The following is an 11,033-nucleotide window of genomic DNA, read 5'->3' on the forward strand; positions in this document are numbered from 1 at the left end:
CCTCGACTGGGCTTTTCTTGTTTATGGTTTAGGGGACCTCAGCCATGGCAGCAGTCTCAGCTCCCCACTGGAAATGCCCGGGGATCACTGAGGGTGCGGCCACCCAAGTCTGCTTTTATCCTCCAAAGCCTTAAAGCAACCACTTCCTTAGCTCACAGTGTCCATGGGTCTGAGCAGTTCTGGCCACCCAGGCTTTCTGTGGAGGCTGTAGGCCATGGGCCTGGTAGGTATCTGAAAGAGATCTATATTATGATCTGTTCCCCCATGAGGTAAGTAAATGCTGAACCTGGGCTTGGATTCATGGATTGTATTCACTGGTCATAGGACCCAAAGTGGATGACCTGTACCTTTGCTGGGTATGTTTTCTCACCTGAAGAAAGGTGCTGCAGTGCCAACCCCATGAGGGATTAAGAGGCTCAAACAAGAGGATGTATGTGAGTGTGTTTTAAAAGACTGCTGAATAAATGTTAAGGATCATGTTGGGCCAGAGGGTTTCAGTCAAATGAGACCCATTTGATCCCGTCACTCCCTCCTCGCTTAAAATCCTCCTGTTGTGCCACTGTGCTTGCGTCAACATCTGGTTAAGAAGTCCTGCATAGTCTGGCTCTGGACGCTCTTGTCATTCCTGCAAATTCACTGTGTTACTGGTTCTCTCCGCCTTCTCTGCTGTGTTTGAGGCTTTGCTTGTGCTATTCCTTCTGACTGACGTGCCCTTCCACTCGCCTTGTCTCCACTCCTGCTCACCCTTCGGAGCTCAGACGCATTGCCACCTCGTCTGAGAACCTTTCCCGGTTTCCCCAGAGAAGAGGACACGTTTTCTCCTCGCTTGTCCGTCCGCTGCTTCAATCTTGAACCTTCTTCGTGGGGGAGGGGACGGGGCCCATCTGGTCCTTTTCCGTCTGGTGGTGCAGGGTTGGAACCCCGTCGTGCTTGTGGGTTTAACAAATTGCAGTTGTTAGAGGAAGGTGTAACTTTGCAGAAATACATGATGCTCTGTCTCCAGTCACCTTGGGGAGGACTAAACACCTAGGCATGAGGCTGATTCCAGCAAATTGCTTGTTCCAAACCTCATAAAGCCATTATATTTTCATCTCCTAGCCATAACATTTTAAATAGATCGCAGAGATGCCGGCCAGAGCTGCTGATTTTCCCGCATTTCAGGCTCTGAGGTTGATGGAGACGCTCAGAAGTCAGCGTTTGGGGATTGTCGTGGTAATGTGTGTGCCGTTCCAATCTATTCTGAGCTAAAATTGATTAACACTCTCAAAAAGGGAAAAACAGAATTTAGCAAATTGCTGCACTAATTAAGGTAAAAGCAAGCCACTCTGTCTCCCGGGTGTGCGGGCCAACACCGAGGGGAAAAGCAACGGGAGGGGCGGCGGCATCTGGCGCGGAAGGCTGCGTCCGCCTCCTCCTCCTCCTGCGTTCTCCTGTCTCCGGGCAATCCTGAGCCGTGTCCCTTGCAAGCCTGTACCCTCTACTGTTTAAACAAATATCTATTTTTATTGATTTCAAAGAGGAAGGGGGAGGAAGAGAGAAATAGAAACATCAATGATGAGAGAGAATTATGGATCATCTGCCTCCCACATAGCCCACACTGTGGGGATGGAGCCAGCCACCTGGGCATGTGCCCTGACCGGGAATCGAACCGTGACCTCCTGGTTCATAGATCGACGCCCAGCCACTGAGCCATGCTAGCTGGGCCTGTACCCTCTACTTTTTAAGAAAAGACAAAATAGCAGAAAACAAAAAGCCCACGTTCATCTCCTGGCCTGCCACGGAATAGCTCTGATTTGGGTTCTGAGCCCGGCTCCATCAGCTGTTGGATGGGCTGCCAAGGGAGGGATCAAATAAGATGGCTCACGTGAAGGCCCGGCAGTGCCCGAAGTGCAGCAGGTCCTTAAAGATGCCCCGCTCTCCTTTGCAGCCGAGGCAACATGGGATTAAAAGGCTCTGACTGTGTAGCCTGTTGTGGAATCTGGGGAGAGTTGGGAGGCTGAGGAGTTAGGTGCCGAGTGCTGTCATCTATGGGAACTTCCAGGAGCTCTTGGAGGCAAGGGGAGTGGGGGGGAGGAGATGGGTCTTCTCACTCTCTCCTGCCCCCTTGAGGGCAGGTAGACCTGCTGTTCATTATTTTACTTACTGGACTGTTAGCCACGTGAATTGAGGGCTTAAAAAAAAAAGAATTGAAAAGTACAAACTTAGTGAGTTCTAAAGGACATCGTCTCCCGTGTTCTGTCCTCCGGCATGTACAGGCACACCTCGTCTTGTTGCACTTCACAGACGTTATGCCTTTTACAAATCGAATGCAAGACCCTCCCTCGGCAATAAGATTGCAGCTGGCTTTCCTTCAATACTCGCTGTATTGTGCTGGCCTGGAACGTGACCCAGCTCTCTCCTAGGTCTCCCTGCCCTCGGGGAGCCCTTCCCTGCCTCTGTCATCACACAGGGGTTCCTTTGTCATATGTTGTCTTAGGGTCATCAGCATTTCTCAGTAAACTCATGGCGCAGTGTAACCTTTCACGCCTTTGTGTGATGAGCAGGTAAAAGTCTCTCTCTCCCCAGGACAGAAAGCGCCAACAGGGCCAGCGATGTCCCGTTCACTCCTCATCACCTACTATCCTTGTGCTGGTGTGAGGCCTGGCTCATAAAAAGAGATTTGCTAAATGGCCCGGCTGCGGTGACTCAGTGGTTAAGTGTAGACCTATGAACCAGGAGCTCACAGTTCGATTTCCGGCCAGGGCACATGCCCAGGTTGCGGACGCAATTCCCAGGAAGGGGCATGGAGGAGGCAGCCGATCAATGATTCTCTCATCATTGATGTTTCTCTCTCTCCCTCTCTCTTTCTCTCTGAAATCAATAAAAATATATTTTTTAGAAAAAGTTTGCTAAATGAATGGTACGCAGTAATGCGGGCTGGGTCCCTGAGAGACTCGAGTCATTAGGAAGGGGTTCTCCATCACTGCCAGTGCTCACCGCGTCCTGAGGCCACTGGGCAGGGACCCTGCGGAGGCGTAAATAAGGCAGCTGCCCCGGCACCACCCACGTAAAATCCCCAGCGCAGCCCTGGGACCTGGGACAGGTGTGTGTCTCTCCACAACAGGTACACCAGGGAGGGAGCACAGCGAACCCCATCCCTGAGCTGACGCTGGGGGAGGAAGAGCAGGGGAGGGGCGGGTGGTGCTGGGACCTTCAGTGCCTTCAGGAAGCGTGTTGGGGGGCAGCCTCAGCCATATGGCTCCTGAAATCCCCTGGGACAGCTGTTGGGAATGGTATTTCTCAGAAATACCCCTGTGGGCCCCTGATTGTGTCTGTGGTGCAGGAGAATGGAGTGGCAGGGAAAGGAGATTTCTGAAGGATCAGTGCATGATTAAAGATGAGCCTCGGGGAAATCCTCGGTGGACCAGTACGCCTGCTAGTCTCTGTGGCCTGTGAGATGCTGGCCCGTCTTCCTCCTGTTTACATGGCCTAGTCATTCCCAGCCTCCAAGGCTCCGTACCCACAGGCTGGCAGGACTAAGGGCATCTTTGTGCTGGGAACCCACAGCAGATGGTGCTGCTGTCCCAGGGGGAGGGCCAGGACGAGAAGGGGGCTGGCTTTCCTGCCGAGCTTTGTGGATGGCGGCATCCTAGGACAACCCTGTGGGGCGGAGCGAGAATTTTATTACCTCCCTCTCTGGTGATTTATAACTTGAAGCGCAGAGTTGAAGAGCATTTGCCTAAGATCAGGCAGGTGGGTAATAAATGCCAAGGCTGATGGTTGACTCTTCGCTTTCCAAGCGAAGCGATGTGGGACGTGGGATTGTATACTTCAGGTCTTGCCGCCATTCAGCCCAGAAAGTCCCCCCACACCTCCCTGGGGCGAGGATGATCCCCAGCTGGTGAAGGGAAGCGGCTGGGGGCGGGGGGGGGGCTGTTTCGTGATTCGCTGTCTGGCTGGGGGCCCTCCTTTATTCCCCCTTCCTCTTAGACCCGATGCCTGCTCGTTCCCAGCAGCAGAGAGCTTGTGAAGTGGAAGGCAGGACTATTTACAGAAAATATTGGTGTTTGACTCTGAAAATTGGCTTCCTGCTCACACTGGTGCCTTTGTGCTGGCCCCCAGGGGGGACCGCAGAGGCCTCCGCGGGTAACTGCGACCCCTAGGCACCCTGCCGGCTGGGGGGACCAGCTCCTGTTGTTCCTCTCACCAGGGAAGGTGGGCAGACTGCCCCCATCTTGTCTGTCTCCTAGGAAGGTGTGCTTTCTGAATGATGGGCATGTCCAGCCAGCAGGGACTCGTGATACCACGAAATCACAGGGTCTCGGGTGGGAAGCAAGCCCAATGCCCACAGCTCCTTTTGGACAAATGAAACCCAGAGGGTTAAGCAAGCCCCCTGAGATCTCACAGTGACTCTTTCCAACACCGTCGTCTTCCAACAATTGGGTTTGGGTTTTAGGATTGCCAGGTCCAGGCCATCGTTCAAACGGACAGCACATACCCTGGGGGTGGGGGTAGGGGAAGGCTGGATCCCTGGGAGGTAGACTTGGCTTGCAGAGAAGCTCAGAGGACCTGGGACTGGCTCATGGAGGACACAATCAGCTCTAAGACACCCTGCAGAGAAGTGAAGTAAGATATGTGTGACCTTTGGGATTGCCTTGCGCATTTTAATAATATTGTAAGACAGACAGTAACGCATGGAGTTTGTCTTTCAAGAGCTGTCTCTCCCCTATTGTTGAAGATGAATGCAGTAAGTGAGGTCTTGTGATGAAAAGCACGGTGCTTGGCACGTGGCAGGCACTCAACGAATTCTATTTCCTCCCCTTCCCCCTCATGTGTTTGAAGATGGCTGTGATTAACCTCTTAGGTCTCTTCCTAAACCCATCACGTCCATGCACCTTGCCTTCCCCTTCTACAAAGGAGCAAGTGACTCCTGACCTCTCGCCAGAGACTATACATTCGGGGTTGTTTTTCTAGAATAGTTTATGGACTTGGGCTCTTGCTCCTTCTCTCCTGTTGGGTCTCATGTTATGCCAGAGGGCTGGCTGAGGTGAAATGCCAGGTTCAAATCTGGAAACAGTTAGCATCCTCTCGTTTTCTGAGTTGCTTTACTGGTTCCTGGATTATTCTGGTGGTGTGTGACTATGCAGGCTGGTTCTTTCAGGCCAGCAACCTTAGCTTTGTATTAGGCTTCTCTCTCTGGGACAGCAAAGGCGAGGTCAGGGCACAGACGTGGAGAGTGAAAGGCATTCGGAAGTGTACCTTTCTGTATGTAGAAGACTGGTCTTGGGCTTTTAAATAGTAGACATGGAAAATTGTAGGCAACCATCAGAGATGGTCATCTGCATTAGAAAAGACTCTGTGTCGTTGGTACAGTTCCCTCTATCCACTGGCAAATGTTTCTTTATGTAACGGGGTGTCCTAGTGAATGGGCCCTGTCTCCTTCCGAGTCATAAACTCTTAATTAGGAAGGAACTTGGCATTCACTAGGCAAAACCTTTCCCTTTCTTCTGTGATGTTCTACATGAATGGTCATCACTCTTCCGCTTTTGAATACTTCCAGAGATAAGAGATCATTGCCTCCCAGAGGACCCTGTTCCACATTGAGAGACTCGACCAGAAATACCCACCTGGCGCTGTACTGAAGTCTTAGCGTTCTGAGTCTCTCCATTGGTCCTGAGCGTTAATAAAGACCAAACATCAGTGTATGGATCGTTGTGTGTTAACTCACCTGCTGTCCCCACTGGATGAGAGGACCAGGAGGTCAGCACCTAGTATATGTTTTATCTCTATGCCCAGCTTTTAGGATGAAACCTGGCCAGTTGTGGCCCCCAACAAATGCCTGGGTTCTATGTTTGGGGCTGCAGAGTGAATGAACGGGGCAGGTGTCTGAAAACTTGGCATATTTCCTGAGTCGTCTCCTCATCCCCCAGAATCCTCTACCTGAATCCCGAGTGGCAGCGCTCAGTACTTTGACACTTACATGTGTCTTCTGGCATGTTTGTGTGACACATGGTTTCCAAGGTGTTGCCTGCCTGGAATGTGCTCACCCTTGTCTCCGTTTCATACATCCGCCGTTCTCTGTGGTTCCCTACAATACAGCAGTTTTCCCAGATCTACGCAGTGACATGTCCCACCAGGAGCTATAATTGGTCTGAGCTCAGAGACTTCAACTCTGTTACAGCAATGTAAGTGGCCCCGACCCTTCTCTCTCCCGTCATGAGCATTGATCCCTTCTCAGTTGCATGGCTGTAATCTCATTGGTGGTCATTCACCTGGATAAGAAGGAAATGCCTTCGGGTACCTTACTGCATTGTGTCCTCTCAGGAGTCCCATGCTATCGAAACAGCACACATGCCCTTTTGTTACTAAAGAGTTTACCAGAGAAATTAGCAGAATGCTGCTGATCGGGGCGGAGGTGATGTTGAAACCTAGCTCTTCTGGCCTTCAATGCTGTGCTGTTCTCTTGTACCACAAGTCTCCCCCTTCCAGAACTTTAGTTAAAAAACAACTTCAGTGCCTACTTGGTGTGGCTCAGTGGTTGAGCGCCGACCCATGAGGTCAGGGCACATGTCCGGGTTGCCGACTCCATCCCCAGTAGGGGGCGTGCAGGAGGCAGCCAATCAGTGATTCTCTATCATCATTGATGTTTCTATCCCTCTCTTCCTCTCCCTTCTTCTCTCTGAAATAAATAAAACATTTTTTTAAGAACTTCAGTGACTCATGTACTAGTATTTGGTTATGATGATGGATTTTGGAACATAAGCTGGGCCAGACAATAAAAAAAAGAAATGAAAGACCAGAGGTATTTGATGGGTAATGAGAAAGTAATGGGTGGAGTGAACTGGGAATTATGGTGGGATTAGGAACTTTTTTCAGTGAGAAGGGGAGTCATTGTCCAAATGTCTTGAAAAGGATAAAAGGCTGGATTTGGGGAGCAGAATTTTAGATGAGGCACACTTTTTGGCACGTCACCCTGGGATGGAGTAGCTGAGGTGGTGTGCTGAAAAGTTAATAAATATGAGGGGCCCCAGGCACTTGAAGGCCAAAGTGTTAGAGGGTCCATCCAAAGGATGATATAATCTAAGAAAAGTTGTCAGGAGCTGAACAGAATTCTATTCATGGAGCTCAAAAGGGGGCAGGCACTTCCAATCCAAGTAAGTCAGCTATAAGTTCACATCAGGGTACACGCTAAAAAATATTTGAATTATAAGGATTAAAAAAATCCTTCCATTAAGAATAATAATAACTCTCATTAATAAGAATTGATTATGTGCCAGCATAATAGCCTTACATGCATAATCTTATTTTATCCTCACCATAAGCCTTGAGGTGAGTATAATGATTTTCACTCATTTCCACATGAGGAAATGGAAGGTCATAAAAAAGACTGGAAATTACTCAGCCTTGTGGAACCAAAATAGCAATGAATCCGAGCAGTCCAGCTCTTGAGCAGGGCTGTCCAACAGGAATATCAAGATGTAATTCTGAAGCCTTGGCTGGTGTGGCTTAGTTAACGAGCATTATGTCCCATGCACCTTGAGGTCCCGGTGCCATTCCTGGTCAGGGCACATGCCCAGGTTGCAGGCTCCATCCCCAGTAGGGGGTGTGCAGGAGGCAGTCAATCAACGTTTCTCTCTCATTGATCTCTCTCTCTCTCTCTCTCTCTCTCCCCCTCTCTCTCTCTCTCCCTCTCTCGCTCTCTCTCTCTCTCCCCCCCCTCCCTCTCCCTCTCCTTCTCTCCCCTTCCTTTCTTTCGGAAAATCAATAAAAATATATTTTTTAAAAGATGTAATTTTAAATTTTTTAATAGCCACATTTACAGAAGCAAAATGAAACAAGTGAATTGCATTTTAATAATATTTACTTAATCCTGTATGTCAAAATTATTATCATTTCAGCATGGGATCAGTATTCTAAAAATTACTTATATATTTTATGTACTTTTTTTATTTCTGGAATCAAGTGCATATTTTAAGCATCTCAGTTTGGACTTGCTGCCTGTCAGGTGCTCATAGCCATGTGTGGTTGGCAGCGCCGGGGTAGAATTTGATGTTTAAGGCTACACTGTATGCAAGGGCAACGAGTGGACAGAATCATATCATCTTTGAAGAGTAGAAATTCTACCTCAGTTTTTCTACTACAATAATACATGTCCTAATAAAATGTCTGCTTAGTTTTGAGGGGGGAAAAAAAGACAGAGACCCAAGAATACCAGCCAAGCTCTCTCATGTATAAACACAACAGGAAAATGACACGCTATGCATGAGCCACACCGTGTACACCAGTGTATACTTCCTGAAGAAAGCATCCAAAGGCAGCCAGCCAGCCACAGAAGTAATCAAAATGAATATTCACCAGCAAAGAGGTCTTGTTATAAAGGGGCAGGAGGTTTGCACTGAAAGGAGTTGCACATGGAATGATCTGTAAATAATTGCTCTTAGTCATTTGCAAAGCCGAATGCAGATGCCAAAAGTCGCTCTTGAAAACATACAGAAAGCCAGCTGCTCGTATTGTAAAACAGCCTAGGGCAGTGTGCATTGCGATCCCAAGCGAAGTTTTTGTGTGTTTTGTTGTGTAACTCAGGTGTGATTTTTAACCCTTCACTCTGATCATTAGCGTAAAAAAAGGTCAGATGTTTCCTCAAAGCTCCAATGTGACCACTGGTAAAGCTATAAGTAGAATGAAAACTAAGTTATTGGAGAGGATTGTTGCAAGTGAAACACAGTCTGTGGCAATTAGGAAGGAAGCAAATAAAAGGAGAAAGAGAGAAATGGTTCTAGAATGTTAGGTATCCATATGGGGTATCCACTTTATACCATTTCCAAAAATTAGCTTGAAATGAATCTTACACCTAAATGTGAGAGGTAAAACTATAGAACAGACAGGAAGAACGCAGAGGAAAAAAATCTTAGTGACTTTAACGTAGACAAAGATTTCTTAAATAATATGCAAAAAGCACAAACTAGGAAAGAAAAAAGTTGATAAGTTGGACTTCATCTAAACTGATAGTTTTGTTCTTCCAAAGATACTTAATAAGAAAATAAAATGACAAGCCACAGACTGGGAGAAAATATTTGCAAAGTACAGGTCTGATAAAAGATTTTTATCTGGAATATATGAAGAATTCTTACAACAGTAACAAGAAGACAGATGACCCATACTTTAAGAGAGACATCACCGAAGAGGATGTAGGGATAGCTAGCAAATCCATTAAAAATGCTCACCATCATTAGTCATCAGAGGAAGTCAAATTAAGATGATCATGAGGTACAACTACACACCCAGTATAATGACAATAAACAGCCAGAACTCTCAGACAGTGCTGATGGAAGTGTAAAATGGAACAATCATGTAGGAAACTAGTTTGTTAATTTCTTGAAAACTTAAACATACATACAAAGTATGGCCCACAATTCTAGTAAGAATTGCACAGCTGCAATTCTGCAGTTCTACTAGGTATTCATCCAACAGAAATAAAGTAGGTTTACAGTTGTTCTCATAGAAAATAATACAGTAATTAATATGTAGTAATATAAGAATAAACTGTGTTTTGTGTACTCACAGCTGTAAACCTCCTTTTGCCCCACCCTGTATGTGTACATAAACATTTATTCTTGAATATTCATAGAACTGAAATGTCCATCAAGTGGAGATTTGGTGAACAGTGGTAGTATATCCATTCAGTGGACTGTTCAGCAGTGAAAAGAATGAACTGATGATACATGCAAAGTATGAATAAAAGACATTTTTTTGGCACGTATCTGTCCAATTTTCCCAGCGCTATTTATTAAAGACTAGAGGCCTGGTGCATGAAATTTATCCACGGGTATGGTCCCTAGGCCTGGCCGGTGATCAGGGCTGATCTATGGGGTGACCAGTGGGGCAATCGGGGGGACCCCACCGGCACCCACCTTGGCCAGCCTGGCACTGCCCACTTGCTGGCCCTGCCCCCCACCACTGCTGCAGGTCACCTCCCTCTGTGGGGCGATAGGAGGTCGCCCTGCTGGCACCTGCCTTGGCTGGCCTGAGGCGTCTGGCCTGGGGGCAGCTCCTGCATTGAGCGTGTGCCCCCTGGTGGTTAGTGCGTGTCATAGCAACCGGTCATTCTGCCGGTCATTCCTCTGTTAGGTCTATTTGCATATTAGGCTTTTATTATATAGGATGCTGTCTTTACCCCATTGTGTGTTCTTGACTCCTTTGTTATGTATTAACTGACCATCTGGGTGTGGGTTTATTTCTGTGCTTTCTGTTCTGTTCCATTGATCTGTGTGTCTGGGGTTATGCCAGTACCATGCCGTTTTGATTACTATGGCCTTGTGTAGATTGAGATCAGGTAGCATGATTCCTGTAACTTTGTTCTTCTTTATCAAGATTGCTGTGGCTATTCAGGGTCTTTTGTGGTTCCATATACATTTTTGGATTATTTGTTCTAGTTCTGTGAAAAAACACTATTGATATTTTGATAGCAATTGTATTGAATCTACAGATTGCTTTGGGTATTATGGCCATTTTAATGATGTTAAGTCTTCTATCCATGAGTATGGCGTATGCTTCCATTTATGTGTATCTTCTACAATTTCTTTCTTCAGTATCTTATAATTTTCCAAGTACAGGTCTTTTACCTCCCTGATTAAATTTATTCCTAAGGTGTTTTTTTAATGCAGTTGTAAGATAGCAATATCTTAACTGCTTATTATCTTTAAGAAACAGCGTATGCTTCATTTATGTGTATCTTCTACAATTTCTTTCTTCAGTATCTTATAATTTTCCAAGTACAGGTCTTTTACCTCCCTGATTAAATTTATTCCTAAGGTGTTTTTTTAATGCAGTTGTAAGATAGCAATATCTTAACTGCTTATTATCTTTAAGAAACACAACTATAATAAATTATAAATTTTAAAAATAAAATTTATATTAGGATGTTTCAGAATATGAAGACACATTTGCTGTGGATATGTTAATTTCAGATATTATAAATGCAACAAAATATATAAATATACTTATACAATTTTGTATATTATACACTATAAATATTATATAATATAAATAACATT

General features: G+C 46.3%; 1 protein-coding gene across 1 annotated transcript in view; it reads left to right on the forward strand.

Moving 5' to 3' along the window:
- LARGE (like-glycosyltransferase) overlaps positions 1–11,033 on the forward strand; it is a 457,548-nt gene that overhangs the window by 234,790 nt on the left and 211,725 nt on the right. The gene's annotated exons all lie outside the window — the stretch shown is intronic.

The sequence above is a fragment of the Myotis brandtii genome, unplaced genomic scaffold, assembly GCF_000412655.1.
Source record: "Myotis brandtii unplaced genomic scaffold, ASM41265v1 scaffold876, whole genome shotgun sequence".
Classification (NCBI taxonomy): Eukaryota; Metazoa; Chordata; class Mammalia; order Chiroptera; family Vespertilionidae; genus Myotis; species Myotis brandtii.